Source organism: Rhinolophus ferrumequinum, chromosome 22, assembly GCF_004115265.2.
Source record: "Rhinolophus ferrumequinum isolate MPI-CBG mRhiFer1 chromosome 22, mRhiFer1_v1.p, whole genome shotgun sequence".
Lineage (NCBI taxonomy): Eukaryota > Metazoa > Chordata > Mammalia > Chiroptera > Rhinolophidae > Rhinolophus > Rhinolophus ferrumequinum.
The window spans coordinates 23,188,699-23,213,382 of record NC_046305.1 but is presented as its reverse complement, the minus strand read 5'-3'; the positions used below and the strand labels follow the sequence as shown (position 1 = coordinate 23,213,382).

The window sequence follows — 24,684 nt, the reverse complement described above, 5'->3', positions numbered from 1 at the left end:
GGGGCAGTGCTTTCCACCGGGAGCTCTATGGAGGCTTATAATTGTCACCATGCTGCGCTTAGCGTTTTGCGTTTTTACTAGTGCTCTCTGAGATAATCTGGCACTCAGTTTGTGTACAGCACACTCCTGCCTTCTCCACAACATACATGTACATGTATGTTTAGCCTGTGGCTGGAGGTCCTGGTAGCAGAGATAACATCAAAGGGCACAGTGTGAGATTAAGATCAACCGTCTCACCTCCCTTCCCAGCCTCCCCCTGAGACACAGTTTGAATCATGAGTGGATTTGTTGTTAGGCAGAGTTTGGGGACAAATTTGCGACAAATTCAAGTCTCATCTCTCTTACTGGTGGAATGGGGATAATTACAGTACCTACCTCTCAGTTGTCATGAGAGTAAATGAGATAATGCAGGGACACCTGTTAGCCTGGTGGCTGGCACACAGTGAATGCTCAACTTCTAGTTATTTTCACTGAAGCCTCCCCAAGAGGCGTCTCTTCAGGAATCCTGCCAAAGCTCCCAATTTCTCTTTTTTCTCATATTCTTTCTTTCCATGGGAATGAGCATTGTGGGGAGACCTTTGATTGCCAGCTCTCCCTGACCTGGTGAAGGGGTTCAATGTGTCAAAGGAAAGAGGTGATCGTCTCTATCATACTACTGCACAAGTCCCAGCATAACCTTTCTGCAGCCTCCAGGGAAGCTGGCAGAGGTGCAGGATCCTAAGAGTTGAACGATAAATGGGAAAATTGGCCTGGATGTTAGACAGCATGAAGTCATGGGGCAAGAGGAAGAGTAGGGGCCACGGGATCCTTGGATTCAAATCCTGCCAGGGTCACGCATAAGTTGCATGGCTTTAGATTGGTCTAGCATCTCTTTGAGCCTATTTCTTGATCTTAAAATAAAGGGTATTTAAATTAGCCAGTTGGTAAGATTTCTTCTTTCAGATGAAATAATACCTTGCGGCTTGCTTCTTTCAGTTTCTAGAGTCTGCGATTGAGACAGCAGCTGAGGTCCTTCCATCCTACCTGGTAAAGCCAGTTAGGCCAGGAATTCTCAGCAGACCACTATAGTTGAGCTGTTTTTCTCTTACTCCTCAATCTTGTCTATTCTGGGTCAGACTGTTCCTGGTGATGAGCCAAGTGGATGCATCCCACGGGGCTCAAGGATCACCCATCTAGGAGTAGCAGCAACAGGCGGACTGGAGTCAAGAGGCAGCCTGGTTTCCTGCAGTGCAGGGGTGGCAGGGAAGGTTCACACTCTACGTTAGGAGTGTGGTTTCACACGGAAAATTGACTTCAAGAGCAAGTTGAGGGCTTCTGTCTTTCCACGTCAAAGCTGACGTAACTAGGTAGCTGTTGCAAAGCAGGGCCCAGCTGGCAAACATCAAATCTCCTATTTGAGCTCCGAAGAAGGGGGATGGACACCCCATTTTAATCTTTGGTGAGAAGCTGTGTGGTGCAATGGTTAAATGCATGAACTCTGAACTTAGATGCTTGGAGTCAAACAGAGCTGACAGCTATGTAAACTTGGTCACGGTCCTTAGGCATTCTGTGATACTATCTCACTATCTACATAAAACGGATTACTACCAGCATCTGCCTCATGAAATTATTATTATGAAGTCGGTTAATACATATAAAGCACTTAGAACAATGCCCAGCCCCTTGTAAGTGCTCAGTAACACATTAATCTTTAGTAATAGTAATTTATTTAATATTTCCGGCTCTTTATCTCCATCCATTCCATGATTTACTTTAGAATGGATCGTCCATTCTCACTTTGGTAGAAGCCAGAGAACGTATGCCTATGACTTTGTACAGGTAACATTTCCTCCTCACCCCAATTTTCTTCTAATGTCAACCTCAGGTGTTTCCTCTTAATGATGCTTCCTTCTTTCTGTCACTTTTCCACTATCTGTCCAGTCCATGAAGTCACTTTGTCACACGCCTTCTCAAGAGCCAAAACTTGCCTAGTCTTTGTTCTCCAACCAGTTTCCCTCTCCCCGACCCCAAGTCTCCAACCAGGACACGTGGCTCTGGGATGCTCTCACCCTACTGGCGGAGCCTCCCAGGACATCTTACTCCGAGTGCTCCTGATGCCAAGCAGAGGCCATGCTTGCCTCTTTGGGAAGCAAGTGTCGCTAAATATTTTATTTGGAGGACCTGCTGACACTCCCTCCCTGATCAGGATTCAGGAGGCAGGTGTTGGTGACAGCCAGTGGAGGCATTAATACCATCCTGATCAGCTGCTGCAGTCTCCGTGGCAAAGCAGGGAGGAAATGACATTCAGTTCAGCTCAGTGCAGGATTCTCTCCACCCTGCTGACCTGCTTTGTTGCCTTTTCCAGGAGATCCGGGTGCACATGCCTCTATGCTTTCACTAAGTCTCCCTTATTGCATAAGGAGTTGGTAGGAAGAGGAATTCGAGTCAGGATATGATTTTGCCAAATTGATTCAAAGTTCACGACAGTAGATCTCACAGACTTGGGCCCATCTATAGCTCCACCATCAGCACTGTTCCTTTCCGTCATCACTGTCACCACCCTCCTCATTACCACCTGCACTGTCACCAGCACCAACCTGGCTATGATATTTTTCATAACAGCAGTAGAAGGTACCTGTTATTATGACTGCACCTACTAGGTGGCTTACACAGCCAGGATCCCAAGGAACCACATGGTGACAGAGAAAAAGGAGGCATGGCGACAAGGGCTATGAAGTCAGAGAAGGAGTGAGCAGCCGCATTTGGAATTCACCCTACCTCCATCCTCCCGCATGGTGGAGGGAGGGAGGTTCGTCCTCTCCCCCAACTATCTTTTCCAATTAGCAGCACCTTTAAAGCAGCAATTCAGGGCCAATGATGAAGAAGATTATACGATTACTGCAATCTATGACTTCTATTTAGATGAAGAAACCAAAATCTGTGGAAAGGAAATGAATTGTCCAAGGTCACTCAAAACGAGTCAGGCTGCAATCAGAGCTCTGCAAAAAGTCTAGTGTTTCCTCTGCCTAGGCGAAAAGGTCCTGGGAATCACTTATGTTCTGCCTTGAGGTTGCCCTGTTTTGGGAAAGAAGGTGTTTTGATGGAGGTGGCCCCATGATGGGCAGAACTGAGCCTGGCTCTGGGCCTGGACAAAGAGGAGGTCTGCAAGGCAGACTCAAGGAGGCAGGAGATTAAGAGGCAGAGAGGCACTCTAAGAATGGCTTCCATCTGTGGTACGGAGAATGACCTCTGACATACTCCAGGCCCAAGGCAGGCCCAGGTAGTAGTCACACACAAGTATGGCACTTACGTTGTGACTTGGGGGCCACGGTGTCCTGTGCCACATCCCTCTGGGTTATAGACAGCCTCACAGACAGATCAGATGGAGTTTAATCACAGGAAGTCTCTTCTTCCCAAAGAGTTAGAACTGTATGTAGCAGAAGGGGCTAAAGTTAGATGTTAAAGTGGAGGGGGGCATCCTATCCAGAGATGATCCCTGGGGCACACTGCCAAGGAGATTACGAAGTTTTCTGACAGTGAATTTTCCTGACAGCTGTCCAGGAAAAAGTTTACCCAGAGGCAGGGGATTGGTCCCAATGACCTCAGAGGGCTCCTTTTGGCATAAGATTTCTATGAATTAAAGTCTACGAGGATAAAATGACTAAATGTGAGATTGTGGGGCCCAGCTTGTTCCCTGTGGGGGGAGTGACCCTGAAGGAGCCAACTTAATGTCATTTGTGCGGTCGTACATGCAAACATTCTAGGCGTCACTGTCTAACACCGACCTCAGAGGTAGTCCAGGCACGTTGGTAGCACAAGGTGAGCGAGAGGGCGAAAGCAAAGGCCTTGGGGAATGCTGGCAGCTGAAAGGCTCAATTAGAGTGAAAGGAGTTATCTGGTATTTAAATAATTATTAGATTGAAGGAATAATCATGGGTTTGAGCTGAATTTTTTCCCACTGTCACCCTGATGGTGTCTATAATATTATTATTCAAATGCCCATGATTCTCATTGAGAAGAGACCAGGAGAGAGAGGAGAGAGTAGGGGAGAGGGGTGGTGAGCAGGGAGGGGGAGAGACTCATTTAATCCCCATGTGACGGGGCTGCGGGAGGTACCATTAGTCTTTTTCTTATTTCAGCTGTCACTCATGCACAGACACCAAAGATTGTTATTAGCGTATTTTATGCACACGATTTAAACGGAAAAGGGGGTGGGGGTGGGAGAGGGGGAATTTCTTACGGAAAATAACGGGACCAAAGGAACAATTTAGATGTCACTGCTATACCAGCTGCATTTGCTTCATTAATCGAATGTCATTTTTCCCCAGACTCTGTGCTGTTATGTGAAGCTAAGTGGCTACACCTCGCCCCAGAGCGAGAGAGAAGGAAGGTGAGGGGAGACAGAGAAGGAAAACAAACAGGCATCTGTCTACATGCCCTCTTGGCATCCTTCCCTGAGAAGGTGAAGCAGATGATACTGTGCTCCCCTGTCCCCTGCCCCAGTGTGTGTCAACAGAACTTTTGGTGACAATTTCTATCCAGTCACTTTCATCCTGAGAAGAGAGCTCCCCCGCTTGTCTTTCTATGTAATTCCTTTCACACAAGTGGATAAACCAGATCCACTCTCCAATGACCAATGAGTAAGCAAAGAAAACTCAGGAAGTTTCTAACAGTCCACTCAGCAGTGAGGGAAGAACCCATATTCCAGGTGGTGACGCAGTAAGAGGCTGTGTGACCAGAGCTGTGTGTGGCTCTGTAGTCTGGCAATAGGCCCTTGCATTCCACGTGAGCACATGACAGTGATGGACTCTACCTCCCAAATGGCATGGTGGGCAGACAGGGTGACAGGGTAAAGTGCAGGGGCTAGATGTTGGCAAGAAAGGCAGGATGGCAGGTGTTATAGATTGAATTGTGTCCCCCAAAATTTATATGTTGAAGTCCTAACCCCTAGTACCTCAGAATGTGGCTGTATTTGGAGATAGGGTCTTAAAGAGGTAATCAACTTAAAATGAAGTCATTAGGAAAGACCCTAATCCAACTGACTGTTGGATTAGGAAATTTAGACACAGAGATAGGACAGGCACAGATAGAAGAGACACAGGGAGAAGAGGGTATGTACAAGCCAAGGAAAGAGACCTGGGACTGATCCTTCCTTCATGGCCCTCAGAAGGAACCAACCTGCCGACACCTTGACTTCTGGCCTCCAGAACTGTGAGACAATACATTTCTGTTATTTAAGCCACTCAGTTTGTGGTACTTTGTTCAAGCAACCCTTGCAGACTAACCTAGCAGGGAGGAGTAATGTACTTTAGTATCTTGGCTCAGGGATTGTTCTTTTAGAGAAAAGGGGTGTGTGGGGTTGCATGCGCAAGCACGCATGCTTGTATCGAGGGGGTGGGTGGGTATGAGCCATCCTGGGGCCAACACACTTGAAGAGGAAGATCTTCTAATACCTCTGTGAGGACTGAAGGCAGCACAGCTCAGCCCAGAGGATCCACTTGCTGTCTCTCCCAGCTTTATCCCCAGGGGATTAATGTTGGGCTTTTCCTGCAGAGTGGTCCCTGGCCTTTTGGCCCCCTCCACCCGGTTCTTCTGCTCCTGCCCAGAAGAGTCAGTGTGTCACTTGTCACACCCCAAGAACCTTATGGGATATTTTGTGACTCCCAGGGAGTGACCTCCCTCCAATCCCATGCAGCTCCCACTCCTGCCTGTCCCGGGAAACCCTGCCTTTTCAGACTAGGGATGGTTCTCTGCTGCTTTCCCCCCAGGTCTCCCAGTGGGCTCTGATCGAACCCTGGAAACACTACCAGCTCTCCCAGGGCCTTAGCAAAACATCCAGTGTTTGTCCTTTGCTCTCACAGGCCGTAAAAGTTTGGAGTTGTCTCCCTGAATTATGAAGGGTTCCAAAGACACTTACTCCCTTGAGGGGTTGCGAAGGGGAGGGGGCGCTGGCTAGGCTGGCTTTGCAAAGTCAAAACACAATTCATTACCCTGGGGCCAGGAGCAGGGAGATACACGCCTGACCCTGCAGACCTACCCCATATGTCATGGCCCTGTCAGAAATCTCCCAGAATTCCCTTTATTATCTAAAGGTCGCTACCCGGGCAATGCTGAGAAAGCCCATGGTATAAACTAAAGTACAAGAGCAATCAATTTCAAGAAGCTGCCTCCCCGCATACTCTCCGCCCCCCACCCATGTGGGCTCTGCCCTCTTCAACCCCCTCTGGGGGACAGCCAGGGAGGAGTGCCACCTTGCCGTGGCCACCTCACCCCTGGGGTAGAAAGAATTTTTGCAGATTAGCAGGGCTCTGAGGCTAGGAGCAGTAGACCCTGGGAGTGAGCCTGCCCTAGGCACTATGGGGGCTCAGAGAAGTCACCCCAGTTCTCCTCTGACTCTAAAGTGGACCCTGCTTAAACCATCCTAGTAGGGAGGTTGCTGTTCGGGTAGGCACTGTGGGATTCAAGGCCAGAAAAAGGAAGTCTCAGGTTCCTTCCAAAAGCAGGCAAAGGAGTAAAAGTGGGGATATAGCTTTGCTAAGTCGAGTCTAAATTCGTGTTCGGAGACTTCACACTCACACGCCTAAGGGCAATGAGTAGCATAATATTGTGTTTCCTGAAAATAAGACCGAGCCGGACAATCAGCTCTAAGGCGTCTTTTGGAGCAAAAATTATATCATATCGTATCATATCATATCATATCATATCATATCATATCATATCATATCATATATCATATTATATAAGACTTGGTCTTATAGTAAAATAAAACTAATCTTATATTAATTTTTGCTCCAAAAGACACATGAGAGCTGATTGTCCGGCTTGGTCTTATTTTCGGGGAAACAGGGTAAGAGCAACTCCCATTTGTTTTTATAACAACAATAATAAAGAGGAGCAGCTATTATTACTAATTAACTACCTGCTACACGGCATGCTGTACTAGATTCTGTGCATATGCAATGAAAATTTTTTTGATTATCTTGCAAAATGAGTATTATTCTCCCCATTTCACAGATGGAAAACAGAATCTCAGGAAGGTCGATAACTTGACTAGTTATCAACTAGTCTATAACTAGACTAGTTCTGCTTGCACTAGGAAGCAGAGCTTTCTGATGCGCATGCTTACTATTCCACCTTGCCTTAGCTATTTAGCGTTTATTTTTCAACCAAACCCTCTTATCTCTGGTCTGGAAAGACTCACTAGAATGTTAAATTAGATTTGGCAAGTACTTTATTTTAAAGGTCAAAACTTGAGGCTCCCATTTTGGTAATGGAACAGGGCTGGGGGTGGAGCTGGTGTAGGTGGAGTTATGTGTTACAAGGTGGAATCCAGGGGTGTTTTGTGGCAAGAGGGTTGCTAGCTGGCAGTCACCTTTCAGAGACATTCCAAACAACCCTTCCAGGGAGACTGGAAATGTATGTCCTGCCTTCTCACCCCTCCTTATTATCCACGGCACAGCCAGGGACTCTGAGGCAGAAACAGCAGGAGAGCAGGACCCAGGATAGGAAGTGCCCAAGTAAATGGTTAAATAAATTACAGTTACTCCACATAATGGCATATCATGCTGCCATTAACCACGTAATGTTTTCAAAGAATAATGACACAGCTCCAATTCACAGCAGTGAGAGGGAACGGGAGAAAAAATGAGGTGGGGGGAATTCAAACAAAACACCAGGCATTCATCTCAGCTCTCAGGCAATGGACTGGCCCTAAACTCCACTTACTTTCCGGGAAGCTGTATGCATCTTTCTTCTCTTGAAGACAATTTTTAATATCCCCCAGAAGTCCCCTGGTGAGAGCACTTCCTTTTTCTTTTGCACACCCTCTTGTCTTTCTGCCCCCGTGGCTCCCAGGACCGCCCACTGAAGCACTCTAGGCACAAGGAGTACTCCCCATCCTTGTTGCTTCATCCTCTCGTCAGGAAAAGTGGCCATTAGTGCTAGATCAAGGTGCATATTTTAACACTGTTCATTTCTAGAAGTCAGGTTTCCCCAAAGTTCAAAAGAGTGGGTCTCTTTACCAGCAAGCCTGGTGCTGCCTCCCTGAAAATGGTGCATGTACGACTGTTACAGAGACTGTTGGCTGAGACAGACCTGAATAAAAGTCCCTGGAAGCTAAGATTCAGCTGTAGCTGTGCCTGCTTCATTTCTTGTGCTTCAGACTCCTTGTCTAACTTTGCCAGGCACATGGCCAGAGTGTGATATCCACCTGTGGAAACACCTTTTGTTGCCCGGATAGACTCAAAGCCTGACTGCTAAGCACCCTAGTTCAAGTCCTTTCCAAGACGGCTCTTCCATCTTCATTCCCATCTCTCCCCGAGTGACTCCACTCCCAACAAACTGTTGAGTCCCCAGAAAACCTTGCACAGTTTTACCTCTGTGGTCCCCTCTCCCCAGAATGCCCATCTCCACTTTCTTCTTTGCCTATCCAAACCCTGTCCGTCTTTCAAAACCTCATGAAGCCTCTAGAACTTCCCCGCCCCCAATCACACATTTCTTCTCCAAAGTCAATTAGAAAGTGCTGTTTTTAGCACATACTGCATTGCAGTGCTGGCTCTCCTATGTTATATGACTATGTCCTATCCCTCCATTGTGTTGGGGCTCTTGGAGGGCGGGCACAATACCTCCGGCTCTTCAGCATGGCCTGCAGGGCTAGCCCAGGGCCTTGCATTCAGTCTGTGCTTCGTGGGAACCATGGGCGCAAAGAGGAGGGGAGTTGGGATACTCAGCGGCTAAGCTGCCCTAAGACAGTGGTTTGAACTACCACATTTGGCTCAGTAACTGATCTTTCGGCGGCAGTGAATAAGGGAGTGAAGCGTTTGGGAAGGATCATCTTGAACCCACTGGATGAAGAACAAATGTCATTAACTCGTGGATGAGGTGGGGAGGAGGATGAAGAAGAACGGGAAGATACCAGCTCTGCCTCTGTAGAGTGCCCAAATGCAGACAGGGCTTGTGCGGGCAAGGTCTTGGAAGGACAGCTCCAAAGCCACAAATCGTATAATCTCATAGACCGCATGAAACGTATATAGTAATAAATGGTCAGTTGACAACATGAAGTGATCAAGAGCAGAGTGGGGTGGGGTGAGAGTCCCTAGGAAAGTTTCAGAACAGGGCTCTTCCACAGGAGGCCAGACTCACTGTGGTGCATGTAGCCAGGCAGCGGGTGCAGAAAGAAGACCATGGGGTTTGATAAAGACCTGGGTTCAAGTCTTGCTCTATCACTTCCTTGTTCAGTGAACTTGAACATAGTATTTAACCTTTCAGAGCCTCAGTTTCCTCAGCTATAAAAGAATACTTTACAGGGCTGTGGTGTGAATCAATAAGATAGTGGATATGAAAGTGTTTTAGTAAACTCGACAGCTCTGAACAAATACCAGTTACTCTCATTTCTGTTTTTGGAGAAACACTGAACAGGGCATCATCTCCTTGGCAGCGATGGCTGCCCTGTATGATGGCAATGAAGGCCGAGGGCTGTTTCAGCCAGGAGAGGGGTGATTCTTGTGCGGGACAGTGTGGTGACCCAGCACCCAGCTCCCCAAACCCTGGTTTCTCGGAAGGAACTGGGTGCTGCTGGTCTCTAGCAGCCATTCTCCACAGACCCTTCGGCCCCACGCTGTCCAGATTACCCACCCTCTCAGCTTCTCTCACAGCCTTGAGGGTGATTTAAGGGCCACTTCTGCTGCTCTTGGTGATTCATCCTGGTATCCTTGGCAGGAAAGAGGGAGGAAAGGACAAAAGAGAAAAGCTGCCCCATATGAGGAGGAGGAGGAGATGCTAGAACAGCCAGCTAGAGCTCCACATCCTTTGGGCTCTTCCCATACTGGGTTTGGCCAGCATGTCAATGACACTCCTTTCCCTCATCTTTTCCTCCCTCTCCTTCTCTCTGGTGCTTTTCTGAACCAACATCCAGCCTTTGAATAAAAAGCTGTAACTCCTTTTCATGAGGAAGCTTCTTAAGCAGGCTGTGTCCCCACCCTGTACCTTCCCACCTTCAGTTTCTATTATTTTTCTCTTTGTCTGAGACTCTGAGCTCTTGCAGAAAAGATCCTGAGCTGTCAGGCAGCCTCTCTTAAGTAACAGGAGAGCTCACAGTCACACATGTGGGTAGGGAAAGTGCTGTGGAGCTGGATAAAAAGGACGTGTGGAAACTGTGGGGTGGTTGGCATTCTTGGCAGAGGTCTGTCCACTTAAGGCGCTTGTCTGTGCCAAGATGCATGTGCACTTGGCCAGGAGACCCTTAACTACTGGCGCGGCATCAGCCCCGGGGTGAGACTGCAGGGGAGAAGAGACTTTTCAGGCCCCTGAGGCCCTATGAGTTGGGGACCCCAGCCCCACTGCTAGGGAAAGTGAAGGGAGCAATTATCAGAGGGGATGACAAAGGAAGAAGAATGTGCTGGAGGGAAAGCCAGGCGAAGGCAGTCAGGCCAGTGCAGCATGGGGGGACCTGGGGCAGTGAGATGAAAAGAACTCCCTGAATGAGAATCTGGCCCCCATGATGAATGGGGTGTGAGAGAGGAGTCTGGAAAAGGGTAAACAGCCAGGAGGGACTCAGGAGGGAGGGAGGGCTGAGGAGAAAGAATGCTGAGGTCAAAGAGCAAAAAAAAAATGCTCCTGGAATGATTGATTCAAGATCCAGCATGTTGCACACCCCAATGGGTGCTCATGTGCTCGCAGATGTTGGCCCCCGCCCCCTCCCCCACCCCTGCTAAGGTCGGGGAGCAAATCTCCCTTCTTCCCAGACCCATTCTATGCCCTCTGCAAAAATTTTCTTTTGATGGTTTGTTCTGAGGCCCCAAGGGACCTCACTGTAATAGAAACTAGCATTTGTGCAGTGATTTTACAGTTTACTAAGAATTTCGCCCACACTACCCTATTAATGAACCCCTCCCCGCAAGCCTGTGAGGGAGAAAATAACATCAGCGTGACCATTTTACAGGTGAAAAATGCAGGTATATTTGAGGCGAAATATTTTGGTGAAGGTACCAGATGTGGAAGTAGGACTTGGACATGGGGCTCCTGGAGTTAAACTTGTCACCCTGCTTTTCTGCTGCCTGGAGTTGTAGGTGCCAGGACGAGATACCTGCAAGGAGAGATCACTTACTCCAGTGATCCCTCTCTGCCTCCAGGTAGGCAAGATGCTGGCCACGCTCAGGGATATACTGTTACTACTCTTTCGGAATGGGGGTGGGGTGTAAGGAGCTCAACTCAGTTGAGTTCTTGGGGACCCCCTGTGAAAGAAGGAAGGGCCTGGGACTGGGAGCTTCTGGCCATCCCCAAACACCATTTGGCTCCCGTCCAGCCCTGGCTGGTGGGAAGGAGGGCTGGGGAGGGGCTGAGGACTGACGTTGGTCCCAGGAGTGGCGCAGGTGGTAGCAGATGGAAAGAGTCCAGAAGAAGGATTTTGCAGGGAGAGGCTGGGGTGTCAAAGTCCCCTCCCTACCTAACCTGCTTATATCTGTAGGGTAGGAAACTAGCTGCCCACTGGCCCTCTGAAGACTGTGACACTTCCACAGTCCCTGCAGCCAGCCCCAGAACACAAGCAGCTCCTACCTGCTGCCACCTTTCCCTCACCACTCTTCTCCCAGCTACACTGGCCATGCTGCTCTTCAATTTCCAACCCTGGCAGATCACTGATTAATTCAGGGCTGTTTAATAACCCTTCTATTTCGATGAAACAAGCTGTCTTGTTTTCTTTATTTTTAACACCGACTTTCGTTTCTTTGCTAAGCATCTTACTGTCATTTAAATTTCTCTGTCTCCAACCAAGCTGATAATAGACTGGAGTGAGCAGCTGCTTCCACCCCGTTTATGACAATGATTAGAAGTTAGAGCTGTGAAGAGAGCTGACCAAGTCTCAGTTCAGAGGGGTGTGCCCCTGCTTGTAGGGGGAGTACTCATTTTAATGTGTCGAGGAGAATTCTGGCTCCTGGGGAAACGGGGGCTTACCGCAGCCTAGGCTTCCTGGCACCCTGCACTGAGGGGAATCTGGAGTGGGGGGTGAAAGTGTGAGAACCAGCTCTATTTACTGAGGAATTAAGGCCAGAAGCTGAGGACCTGACACTTCATTTCACTTCACTTCTCAGCTTTTCCTCCATTGAATTTACTGAGCAGCAAACAGGGAGACTCAAGTTTGGAAGATTTGGAAGTGGGTAGGGATCTCAGCCATCCCTTATAATACCTTTCTGCTCCACACAGAATCCCTTCTTGAGACCCGCGGGACATCTTCCAACCTCTGCTTGAATTCCCCAAATGACGTGCAGCTCATTCCTTCCCTAGATGGCCCTCTCCATGGTTGAATGGACCTGGTTAATCTCTCTCACTTCTGTCTTGCAATACTTACATTTAACTTGTGTGACAATTATTTGTGTGCATACCTTTCCTCCCTTGGCATATTGTAAGCTCACGAGCCAGCAGAGTGACTTGCCTCCCTCCCATGATACTCGGCACATAGAATATATTCAATAAACATTTGTTCAGTCACATACAATGATGTTCAATCTCCTTGCAAGTAATGTGCCTTTCTTCTACCTGGGCAGCCTCCTCGTGAAAGCTTCCTGTTTTTCTCTACCTGGACAAGTGTTCTGTCTTTTCCTGTCTTCAGCGAGAAATGGCCACTTCCTCAGGAGCCAGAATCCTACTCTTTCCCCCAGGCCCCCAGGGATAACACAGCTGGTGGAAAGTTTGGCCGAGGAAGCTGGGAAATGTGGGCGGAAGCCAATCAGTCCTCTGGATCCCAATTCCCCCCTCATTCACTGTGGGTCGGTCATGGCTGCCTGAGAACGCTCCCAGGTGCATGGTAGGCAAACCCTGGTGGCCTGACACTCCCCGGCAGCCTCCCAGCCAGCAGTCTGCCGGCAGCTGCTGGGGTCATTGTCTCACCCACTTCAAGTTGTGAATGCTGAGTCTACAGAGACCGAAACACAAACAGTGCCCACAGTGCCTCTCAGGGAGGGCGGGGAGGCTTGGCTTTGCCAGAGCCATTCACTGTGCAAGCAGCAAGGCTCCTTGTGGATGGAGGGAAGCTGGTGGAAGCTATTTAGTGGGGGGAGGGGGCTTCTCACACCACACTGCCCATTGCCATAGAGAGGCAGTCCCTGTGTCCTAATGGCCACAGACAGGCAGAGAAAGGGATAGGTCAGCTTTGGGGGAGAGCCCTGCTCACTGCTCCAACCCAGGACATATCTCTGGGCACAAGGTCAGGGAAGGAGAGACTGGGAAGAGGAGGGGCTCAATGGTCAGATCAAGAGGGTGTGCTCGCCAAGGCTGGAACAAACAAACGTCCTCAAAATCAGAGCAATGACTGGCCACTCGCTGTGTGACTCCAGAAAACCCACTCCCCCAGTTTGAACCCAGTTTGAACTCGGGTTTCACATTAGGTGGCCTAGGGAAAAGCTACTGTCAGATACTCAGAAACATTTTCCCCAGGTACTGGACATAGAACACCTATTTCCTTTGTAATTCAAACTGTTTTCTTAAGAATGTTTCCGAAAAGAAAATGAAGGCCCCTTGTCACACTCATTTTCCACAGCTGGCTCTTGGACAGTGCTCTCCAGTGCAAGGGACTCTCTCCTCTGAGAGCCCCCTCCCCACACTCTGCACTTCCAACAAGGGATAAAGCTCTTGTGCTTCAGCTGGGAGGGCCATGGAGGAGCTTCTTGGGTTAGGAGAAGACAGCTGATATGTCTCCCCAGACTGCCTGCTATGTTCTGCATTGGCTGAGGATCTAATCCCGTAGCCTCGGGACCCAGCCTGGGCTCTGGCACCGAGCTTCCGCTACTGTTTTTCATTCTATGTCTGCCCCATCCATATCCATGCTCCTGGGAGCTCCATGTGCACTGAGATATAAGCCCATTGCAGGCAGGCAGTCAGAGGCCCGTGAAATCTGCCCCTTTCCCTGCCACAGGAGGCTAACTCCCAGAAAAATGCCACTTTACCAGTTCTGTGACAGTATCATTCATCTCTACTCTGAAACCTGAAGACACCAAAACCACAAGGGTAGCAAACTCAGAATTCCAATCCCAGCCCCACTGGTTAAATGCTAACCTCGAGCCAAGCACACGGCCCCAGTGCCAGGATCACCACTGGCTTCCCTCTGTTTCCAGTCTCCATTGCGTCTTCAACCTTCATGTAGTTTTACATATATAAACCTTTAGCACACAGCCCTTCTTTAAATAAAATCCTATTTTTCTCAGAAAGTTCCAAACAAATTCAGAGAGAGAGAGAAGAAAAATATCCCTCGCTTGGCTTTATTCCTGCTCTAAATTTTAGAATAGTTTTGCACGTTTGCGAAAACTGTCATTTTTCCAGATCCTCTAACCATCTTGCTATGCCTGGCTCCAGGAACAAAGGCAAGTGAGAGCACTTCGGGAGTCCTGAAAAACATTCATTCCCACTGTGCAAATGGAGAACCTGAGGTGCTGGGGAGGGGCAGGAGGCAGGTCTCCCTGGTGTCTTGTGGCGCCATTTGTCTCCCTCCTGGGACCAGGGAGCAAATGGAGGCTGAGCACTGGGTGGACAGGTGAGAAATCTTTTAGGAAGAAGAAGAGCTCAAGTGTGAAGGGAGGCTCTCTTGTCCTCCTGTGTCAGGACCCTATTCTGACAGCAGACTCTTCCTGACCATCTGTTCTGCCCTCTCAGTAGGACCCAAGCCTCCTGTCCAGGGTGAGGGTGTGGCTTCCTGGCTTCACAGCTCAGAGTGGGGCGCAGACTTGAATTTTCTTAATTTCCGGGTAAACCTCAGGGGGGTGTTTGCCTAACAGAAACCCTAGTGGTGTGGTTTTAATTCCAGAGAGCCAAGGGACTTGTCAGGATGGTCTAGACAGCTGAGCGAGGGTGGGGGGCCAGTCTTGTCAGGGGACTGTGAAATCCTAACTGCCTCTCTCCTGCGAACACCACCACCCACTAATGTGGACCGGGGGACCACCGGGCAGAGCTTGCTGACCGAGAAGAGGGCTCTCCTGTGTGAACACAGGGAAGGAGGGTGGTCTGCCTGTCTGGCTTGGACTGGGTTCCCGCTCAGGATCCCCAAGTTCAGAAAACAGGCTCTGCTCCCTTGGGGTATCTTTGTTACTCAGGAGAAAGAACGGGAAGCTGGGGGAGCAGTCAGGGGAGATGGAGGTCAGAGGCCAACGTAATATTTATCCAGCCCAGAGAGGCCTTTCGCTTTCATGAAGCAGGAAAGCACTTCAAAGCAGCGACATCCCCTCTGGCCACTTCTGTCTGCCCTGCCCTCCTGCATTTGCAGGGCAGGCTGTTTCACCCACCCCTTCCTCTTCTCCTGAAACTTCCAGCCTCTCTCCCTTATAGGAAGGTGCCCCCTCCGCCCTGCCTTCTGCTCAGAGAGGGCCAACAACTTGCCCATGGTTGCAGAGTAATGACAACCCCGGGGTGTCCCTGACATTCTGAGCCTGCCCTGGATTTTTCTAGTTTACTCTGAGAGTGTGTCATCTACCCCTGTAGATATGGAGAAGCTCTGGGGTTTACAGTTCCTCACCCAAAGCCCCCATTCCACCATCAGAGTAGGAAGCAAAAACTGAGGGTAGGAAAAGGCCCTAGAGACTAGAGTGTAGTGGTTCTTAACATTGGGGGGTTGGGGATGGGGGCGGCATAAACTCCTTTTCAGATATCTATCTATTTATCTATCTATCAATCATCTTTCATCTATCTGTCACCTCCACATATTTCTTGAAAGCAAACTTTCAAGGGTTTGAAAGTCCTCGTAAAACCCAAGCATGTCCTGTAGTGCTGTCCATTCCAGGACAGGGGCCGCCCCCACCCCACACTTGATTCTCATACTTCAAGGTGCAAGAACACGACTTTCCACTTGTTCATCTTTACCACATTGCAGAATTATAGACCATTTTAAAATTAAGTTGAAGTCTGCCTCCTCCTAACCTCCCTCCATTAATCCTGTTCTGCCTTTTTTCTGCACAGAAACTTTAAGAGACTGGTTCCTTCTCCAGGTAGCAAACAGCACTACGGCAGAAATGGCTGGTGGAGTGAGCTCTCTGGCTCAGCTAAGGGGTAGGGGTAAAATCCGAAAAATCTCTGTCGCGTCCATTTAATGAGTTCATTCAGATAAGAGAGGGTGACTTAACAGCAGGATTCTGGACACTGAGATTTGAATACAGATGAGTAATAACATTTCCTGATGAACCACACTGCCAGCTCCAGGGGACCGGAAAGGGATGCAATTTACATAGAATACAATGCGAAACCCCTGGGAGTGGGGGGCTGGAGATCTTGCTCTAGGATGTTGACTAATAGAAAACAACCCAAGTGTTGTCAGTTTAAAATCCGTGGAGCAGAATGAGAGAAAAAAATGCTTAGGGCCAGTTTTCAGAGGCTGAGGAATGAGAGAGCATTAGATAGTTATTCTTGACAGGAAACTGTGACATTCTCACGCAACCGAGTCTCTCTCCTGGCCTTTCTTCACCAGCCACAGAAGTTTCTGGCCCACCCTCAGGGCACCTTCCTCGGACTAGAGCAGAATCTTCCAATAGCTTCTGTCCCTCACTTGTTGATTCCCCAGTGCACTGCTAACTCCATTCTAAACGTTTACTAAAGTTCTGTGGGGGTACTTGGCTTGGCTAGTTCTCCCTCCCCCGAGGATACTGTACATTTCTTGAAGGTAGGCTTTATTACTTTTCCACCTTTGTACTAGGTGCTACTACATTCCTAGCACTACATAAATGATCAATTTCTATTTGTTTAAACTGAAATGGATTCCGATTCCTGCTTTCAGCATCTTCTTATTTGGTTCATTGCAAAGGCAAGAAGTGTGGTGTGACAATGCAAATGTGAAGATTCAAGTTGGAGGGGATGCGCAACTGTCCTACTTGCCCCTGGTTCTTCTAACCCTCCATCCCCAAACAAGAAACTAAGGTAGGAAGGGAGGCTGTCAAAATACAAAGAGAGAACGCCTAGGAATTTAATTCCCCAGACAGTGCACAGAAGCACTGAAGGTGCCTCTGTCAGAAGCCTCTGTCCTCCTCTCACAGAGCTTCAGAGAGAACAGTGTGTGTTGGAGGGAGAGTGGGGGGCACAGACTAGAAAGGTTCACTCACAGGCTATTCACTCTGAGCCCTAGGATCCCTCCCCCTTGCTTCTCAAAGACAAGTTGAACTTTCCAAGGGCAACTCGACTGCCTTTTATCTCTCATACCGAAAGTAATTTTAACCAAGGGAAAGCAGGATTAAACTTTCATAACGATACATTTATCTTGTTTTTTCTGTTTTCTTCTCTTTTTCCTCCTTTCCCTCCTGCCTTGACCCAGGTAAATTTGAGCCAAGGTGAAGCCAAGATTAACTATCAAGCGTTGGTATCAGATCTGAAGAGATGCTACTTTTTGGCCCTCTGCCCATACCAAAACTTCAATATTTTTCCATACCCCTCTTAGACAGTTATTATCTCCTTACGTGAGAAAAGCCTCTGGACACTGCTTTCTCTCCATATTGCCCTCTGCTGAAATGAAAGGGGGGATTATAATTCAGAGACAGGCTCCCACAGAAAGAAATGAAGACAAAGATTACATCAGAGATACAACCTTGACATGCCTTCAGTTCCTGAAAGGTCTTTTTTCAAAAGCCTCCTCATGACCAGTCTTGCCACCACCTGAGAGTGTTTCGAAAGTCCACACTTAGGGACCTGGAAGAAGGGAAGGCATGTGAAAGCGCCTTGGGGATGGGCCAAAAACTTCTGCTGATAAAGGCAAGAGCCTGTTGGACCGCCAGCCAGGCGACAGAACTGCCTGCTAACTTGGGAAGGCATCCCCCTCCCCGCCTCCCACCCCAGAAGCATCCTGTGGGCTGGCCTCTCCCTGAGCTGCTCACTGACAGCCCTGGGGCACCTTCTGCTTAATGCTGCAGGCGTCTTTCCGCTCCTCTGTGACCAGACAGAGCCTAAACGTCCCACTGGCAATAGGACCCTACCAGTTGTGGTCTCTGGGTAATGACAGCTGGGAGTTTCTAATATATCTCCGTCTATTTTTTTTCTTCTCTTAAAAAAAAAATGCACAAAAGCCACTGTTTAGGGCCTAGCTTGGCTTTTAAGAGCCCCCTCTAGTGGAGATAACCTGCTAGTTCAGCCCAGAGGAGCCTCTCCTTGCCTGGGTCTTAAGACTGAGAAGATGCCCCGTCTGCCTGGAAGGGTCTTTTCCACTTGCTTTCCTGTTAGCGCTCAGCAATGTCCGCCCCATGCACACTGTCATTCTATTCTCTCTGTCTTTATCTTCCTCTTCTGTCATGCTGCCTTTCTCTGTTTATCTGTGACTGTTTCTACATGGTGACTTGGGTCTTTCCATGTGCATGGGGCTCTAGTATCTTGGATCTTTGGCCCATCTGCTGTTTGTTTCTGAAGTTCAGGATGCCGGGTCTGATGAGCTGGAAAGGCTTCGACAAGGCTTTGGATCAAATGGCTTCACCTCAGAGGGCTAAAGCAGGGACCCACAAGCCAGACCCACAGTGAGAAGCGCTAGGGAAACTGCGAGTTCCTGGAGGAGAATGGAACTTTGGCAAAAACTACCTTCCCTACCTTCATTCCTCAAGCCAACCTGGCCTCCTTGGTTGTATGTATGGTTGAAGATGTTTAGAAGCTGAGCTTGGAACTCTTGCTTTGGAGTCCAGTGTGAAACCAGCTCCCTTTCCTCAATCAATTCTCCCCACTGTCCTGCCTGTTTCCCGGCCTCTGCCATGCATCCTGCCATGCAAACAACTGGCACAGCCAGGGTGAAGGGACAGCTGGCAGGAGGTGGGAAGAGGGTGTTGGTGCCAGGGAAGAGGGAGAGAAAAGGGCGAGTGGGGGCCAGGACTAAGCCTGGGGCAGAAGCAGGGGAGGGGAAACAGAGAAAATTCTGCTGGGGCGACAGGAGGACACTGGGAACACCTGCTGGTCCCCGGAGTTACTGAGATATATCCTTTCACCCAGTGAGAGATACAGCCAGGGCAGGGCGAGGGGTTAATGGTTAAGCAACTGTGAGAGCAGGGGACTTTTGCACTGCTCAGGCTTAAGCCTTTTTTCTCAGCTCTCACCCTCCCTTCCTCTCTTCTCTTTACACTCTTACCCAGTAGGGACCCTGCTCCCCAACAAAGAACTTTCTCGCCTCTATTTCTGCCCTCAGTTCCAGATGGAACAGTGTGGAGCTAGATAAAGAAGTTCCATATGCCCCATGCCAGGGAAGGGGCCCTTGAGTGCCTGAGGGCAAAGCCAAGGGGGAGGGGGCTGTTCTGACCATCCATCCCTCTTGGGCCCTTGGGACCAGCTGTCTGACCCCTGGAAGAACTCTCTTTCTCTCTGTCTCCACGGGGCTCACCTTTAGAAATGACCAAAAAAAGAAGTGGACACATACCCACTCTTATTTACTCTAACTGGGCATGAAATCTTTGTAACTAAGTAAAAAAACTGTTTCCCAGAGGGGATTGGTTCCATTCATCATTGCTTGAACTGAGCATATGTGCAGGGGAGAAACAGAAGAGTCCCATGTAATGAATTGATTACAGACTGCCCCTGGGCAGAGGTGGTAGTGATGGGGGTGTGTACTTGAACTGTAAAACTACAGCACCTCAAAGCCAGTTTCCCTGTGGACAGTCCTGAATTATTTGTAGTTAACAGACTATAACACAATGCTCCAGTCTCTTTATGATCAGAATGGGGGTGGATGGGGGCCTCATAGCCTCCCTGGTTTGCCGTGATGGACAGAAGTATATTGGGCCCCAATCTGTGTGTGTGGAGACAGCTGTGTGGCAACGCAGAAAGACAGCTGGAGGGGAGGGTGCTGCTGCTGGAGACAGGAATTGCTTTCCCCCACACCAAACCCCATATCTTGGGGAGGCAGCCTTAGAAAAGGAGTCACGAGAGAGACTATAAAACCCTAAACAGTGACAACTCCAGCACCATAAATATTTCATACTACCTGAACGGGTGAGTTTGGCTGCTGCCAGCTGCTGCCCAGTATATATTTAACTGTGTCACTGTTCCCTCCCGCTCACATGTGTTTTCTTGTAACATGCCCTTGAAATAAAGATCAACGGAATGATCAGAAGTGTTTGTAAATGGGAAACGGACCTAACAGAGAAGTAGCTGTTCTTTGAAGGTTTTCTTTTTTAACCTTATTTTAAGTGCAGACTCCAGTAAAACTGATGGTGAACTTTTACATTTCCCACACCTGCAGCTTATGATGGTCAAGAGGGTTGGAGGGTGAATGTCCCCTGGTGCTTTGCAGGCAGGGGTCGGTATTCAGGCCAGCTCTGAAAGGGGGCCACCAACCTTGTAATGACATGGTCTCTTTCAGGTGATGGACATGCGACACCACCATTTACTCTTCACTCACACTTGGGCTGAAATGCCAACCAGCCCCCGCTACCCTGCTCCAGGCTATAAGGGACCCAGGTCCTTATGTCCTGTCAAAGAAAGGGCCAAGTGGGTTTCCTTTGCCAGACTTGGGGTCCCTGGGCAGAGGAGACCTTTAGGGACTTTACCATGTTGACTCTTCTGCTCCTCAGCACCATGTCCACTGCACCTGGCTCCAAATGTCATTTCTATTTAGCTGCTTTGCGAGCCCGTCTGCCCCATACAAATGCAATTTGCTGAGGACAGTGAGGGAGCAGAAAGGCTGTCTGTACTGCCTTCCCTTTATCAGCGGGACCCTGAACAGGGTTGGCTGGGGGATGGAGGGGAGGGACTCTTTTAGCTAATGCTAGCAAGTGAGGGCAAGTTCCAGGGTGAGGAAGGGTTAGGGTGACAGGCGGAGGTGCCAGGTGGAAGAAGGGAAAAGAAAAACAACCTCACTAGGTTATCATGACAGATGCTCTCTCCATTTCTTTCGTTCTCTCCCCTGTCTCCTCTCCCCCCACGCACATCCCCCAGGCCAAGGAGGAGAGATCACAGGTAATTAGTTCAAATGTCTCATTGTGAGGTGAGGGGGGAAGTTAATGAATTCTTTTCTTTTCTAGCCAGGAGGTCAGAAGAGAAGAAGGCTGGGTGCTAGCAACTTCGGGAGCTTTCTGGGGTGAGTGTACAAAACTTGTGCATTTCAATTAGGAATAGCTGAATTCCTCCAGCCAGAGCCATCTCTTCCCCAGGCTCTGTCGCTCTGTTGAAGGCCCCAGAATACACAGCTTGCTCTGAGGGAAGCATGAAGTTTCAAGATATGAGAAAGGCCTGCTATGGGAAGGGAAGAGCTGAAACCGACTCTATTCCCAAAATGTCCAGCCCAGCCCCGATACTCCACAAACCTCACCCACTGTGCTCAAGAACAGAAGGAAGAGAATGTGTCTTCAAATTCCTGCAGGTTCCTCCAAGCTCCTAAGCCACTGCCTCAAGCTCCAGCTGGCAGCTCCACTCCCTCAGACTGGTCCTGCCTTAGGTCCCTTGCCTACCCACTGCTGGTATGTCACCGTTATTCCAGGATTTCAGATCCCTACAGGAGACCTGGCCATATTTTTATTGCCCACTTCAGGGGGCTCTCATTTCTAGATGTTTAACTGACCCAGAACCCCAAGGCTTTTACCCAACTCTGCCCCACCCCCTTATTTCTATCTCTCTGGACCTGAGTTTGAGTAGGTATCCTCCTAGGTCAAGGGTCATGCCAAACAAGTGGACATTTTTCTAGGACCTGGACAGTTTCTGGCGACTATTTGGCCATCCAGCCCACTATTAACATTTATAGAGACTGCCTGTGGGATGGATCAAAAGGGCTAGAATTTTCTAAGTTCCTTACATGACTTGTGGGGTGGGGCAAGAAGGTGCCCATGGACGAAGTATTCTCAAATGGTCAGAAGACACCTCTGGGACCCTGGGCAAGCTCTCACTTCAGCACCCAACCCTCTCGTGCTGCTTAAACCAGGGGAAGGTGCTGATGGTTGTGGACCACGAGGGCGCACAGAGGGGGCATGGCAGCACTTCTCCCCATTCAGCGCCCTGGACTCGCTCCCAGAGCCTATGGAACCCGTGCAGCATTCCCAAGTCCCCTGATCCGAAGGAACTGCCAGAGGCCGCCGGGGACTCCAGCACTGAAGGGAACGCCCCCAAAATGAGCGCTGGTCACAGTGGCCTTGGGCTCTCTTGCTCGTGCCACCAAGGCCCGCTTTGGGCTCCAGCTCTCCGGACAGCCCCGCCGCTCCGGTGCTCCCCAAAGCCGCAGAGCGCCGGCAGGTGCCTGGAGGAGGCGCGCCGCGGAGCGCCGCTGCCGCCCGCAGCCTCTGGATGGGAAGCCGGTGGCTGGCGGGGAAGCCCCGGAGGGCAGCGGCTCCGAGTTCCGCCGCGAAAGTGGCCGAGCCCGAGCGGGGACTCGCCCGCCGCAGCCGAGCCCGGGAGCTAAGGGTTTGGACCCGGGTGAAGCGGGCGCGGGAGGAGCCGCCGCGGGGAGTGCGCGCGTCTGGGGAGAGGACTGAGGGCGCCTGCGACTCGAGTGCCGCTTACCCAGCTCGGCGACGTCCGTCTGTCCTTGTGTCCCTGGTCGGTCCGCCTCGGCCGCCGGCTGCCGAGGGCGGCGCGCTGCCTCTCTCGTAGCCCGCAGCTCGAAATCACGGGGACGACCACATCCACATGGAGTCCAAATTCATTAAAATCCACGTCAAGCCACCAGCTACTTATCTGTATTCCTGAAGTGGCCACTCGGTCTCCGGTCCGCGCGTTCCTCCGTTCCCTGTCGCCCCGCAGCAGACCCGCCGGGCGCTGTCGCCGGCTCACGGGGGGATCCGAGAGGCACCGAGGGGGCGTGGGGGTGGCTGGCGGTGTCTCTCCTGGGGAAGCAGCAGAGCCCTGGCTGTCTTCAGATTTTTCCAGCTCGACTTTCCGGGCTCCTCTGACATCAGCAATACCGGCGTTTCCTTCCCTTCTCGCTCCGGGTTTGCTCACAGTCCCATTTCCTCCGGGAACCGGCTTTCTCGATCTATTGGGAGGTCTGCTGCGCTCGCGCTCCCCACTGCTCCCCAGCTCTCAGGGGCTCCCTTTTGATCGCTCGCCCTGCGGGCTGAAGAATTCCCAGCAACTGCGCCCAGCCGCCCTCCCGCTCCAGCCTGGCGCGGACGCCGCTCAGCCCGGCAGCTCCGGCTCCCGCGGTGGCGGCGGCGGCGAAGCCCTCCGCGCTGGCCTCCCTCCCTATATTATCAGGCAGCTCATTATCATAGAGGCCGCGCGCTTTAACCCCCTCCCTGCCAGCCGCACCCGCCGCGCTGGGGCCGCGCCCGCCGCTGGCACCGCCCGCCGCAGCCGGCCCCCTGCCCCCTCCCCCTCCCGCCCCGACTTCCTCCTTCTTCAGCTGTCAACAAAGGAGAAGCACGTTTGGCATCCGGAGGCCGCCCCTCTGCCCACCCTGCGCCCAGCTCAGCCCGGTCCCACCAGCCACCTTAAGTGGCAAGGAGGCAACGAAAACCTTGCCGGGATTCAGGTGGAGGCCTGGGGAACCCAGCGGGCTTAGACCTGGGGCGGGGAGCTCAGGACCCACGCAGAGGGGGATGAGGGTAGTGGGGACGTGGGCTCCCCCACCCTTAGCATCACCTGCCACCGCGTACATCCTGCAACCTCCCTCTTCATCTTTAATTTGAGTGTGAGGCGAGTGGGGGATGAAACCGCCTTGCCTGATGAGGTCGACACGGGGGTCTCAGAACCGGTGCGAGCAGATTTCTTCTGCTGGTGAATTTCAGAAAGCCAACAAGCTGTCAAATGAGGTTTGAAGTTGTTTTATTAATTATTATTTTTATAATGCAAAGATAAGCCTTGCTCGGAATCTCACGCTTCCAGTTCTGTTGGGGATCCTGGGCCTCTAGCAAGCGGTGGAGACTAGAGAGGAGCCTTCTATATCTAGACCCAGGGAGCCTGCCTGGCAGGGGAATCAGAGAGGTGGCAGTAAGATAACTTATTTTAATAACCTAAAGTGAGAGATTTCTGGATTCCTGATGATCACGTCTCCGTGCCCTTACGCCATTGATTACGCGTCCTAAAGAGTTCTTCGTATCTCCGCAGCCTCTGAACGCCGCTTCTCGAAAGGGGCCTGCAAGCCAGACCCCAGCGAGTTGGCTGGATCTGCGTAGTCCCTGCTGGCGATTAGAGCACTCCCGAGTTTACTGTACACGTCCAAGTATTGTGATAAGCTCCCTCGACTGCCCTCTGGTGGCCACAGTCTTCAGTGGTAAAAATAGAATTTTCTTTTTCTTTCTTTCTTTTTTTTTTACCCTGATGGGAGTTGCATGAAATTCTCAGAGCAGCAGGGGCCTTAGAAAAAGAAATTTAGACCCACTGATCATCTTGCAAAAGATGTGGAAAATCTTGTGGGGGAAATTTAGTCTTTACTTTCTCTACAGAAGTTAGCTAAATTCTTCAAAAATTCTTTCTTCGTTGTAATTAGCTGAAATTTGTCTCCCTGTGACTTTCACTGTTATTCCTGGTTGTGTCGGCCATAAAGAGCCTAAGCTGTCTCTCTGATCCATACTTGTTCTTTTCTTTGAACTGGTTTGGCATTTATTGTTGGCACCCTTCCATGCAATTGTCATAAGTTATCCTATATTATTATTAATTTCTCTTTATAAGTAGATCTTGTCTCCCCATCCAGACAGTCTAGTCTACCCTCTTATCTCTGGGTAGACCACATCTAAACCACAATTTATTAAGGAAGATGATTTGAAGAAGGTACTAGAAGATTTTGGAACATTTCTCCCATTCGTTTGATACATAGAGCATCAGTCTAGCCAGCTACAACTAAGACAG

General features: G+C 50.1%; 1 protein-coding gene across 2 annotated transcripts in view; it reads right to left on the bottom strand.

Annotated features, from left to right (window-relative positions):
* PLXNA2 (plexin A2) overlaps window positions 1-23,051 on the bottom strand; it is a 207,363-nt gene extending 184,312 nt beyond the window's left edge. The window contains exon 1 of one of the 2 annotated variants that reach the window (XR_004421527.1): window positions 22,399-23,051. The gene's annotated coding sequence lies outside the window, so the exon portion shown is untranslated. The remainder of the gene's footprint in view (window positions 1-22,398) is intronic. The other variant, XM_033092346.1, reaches the window with a different exon arrangement.
* Window positions 23,052-24,684: the final 1,633 nt, after the last annotated feature.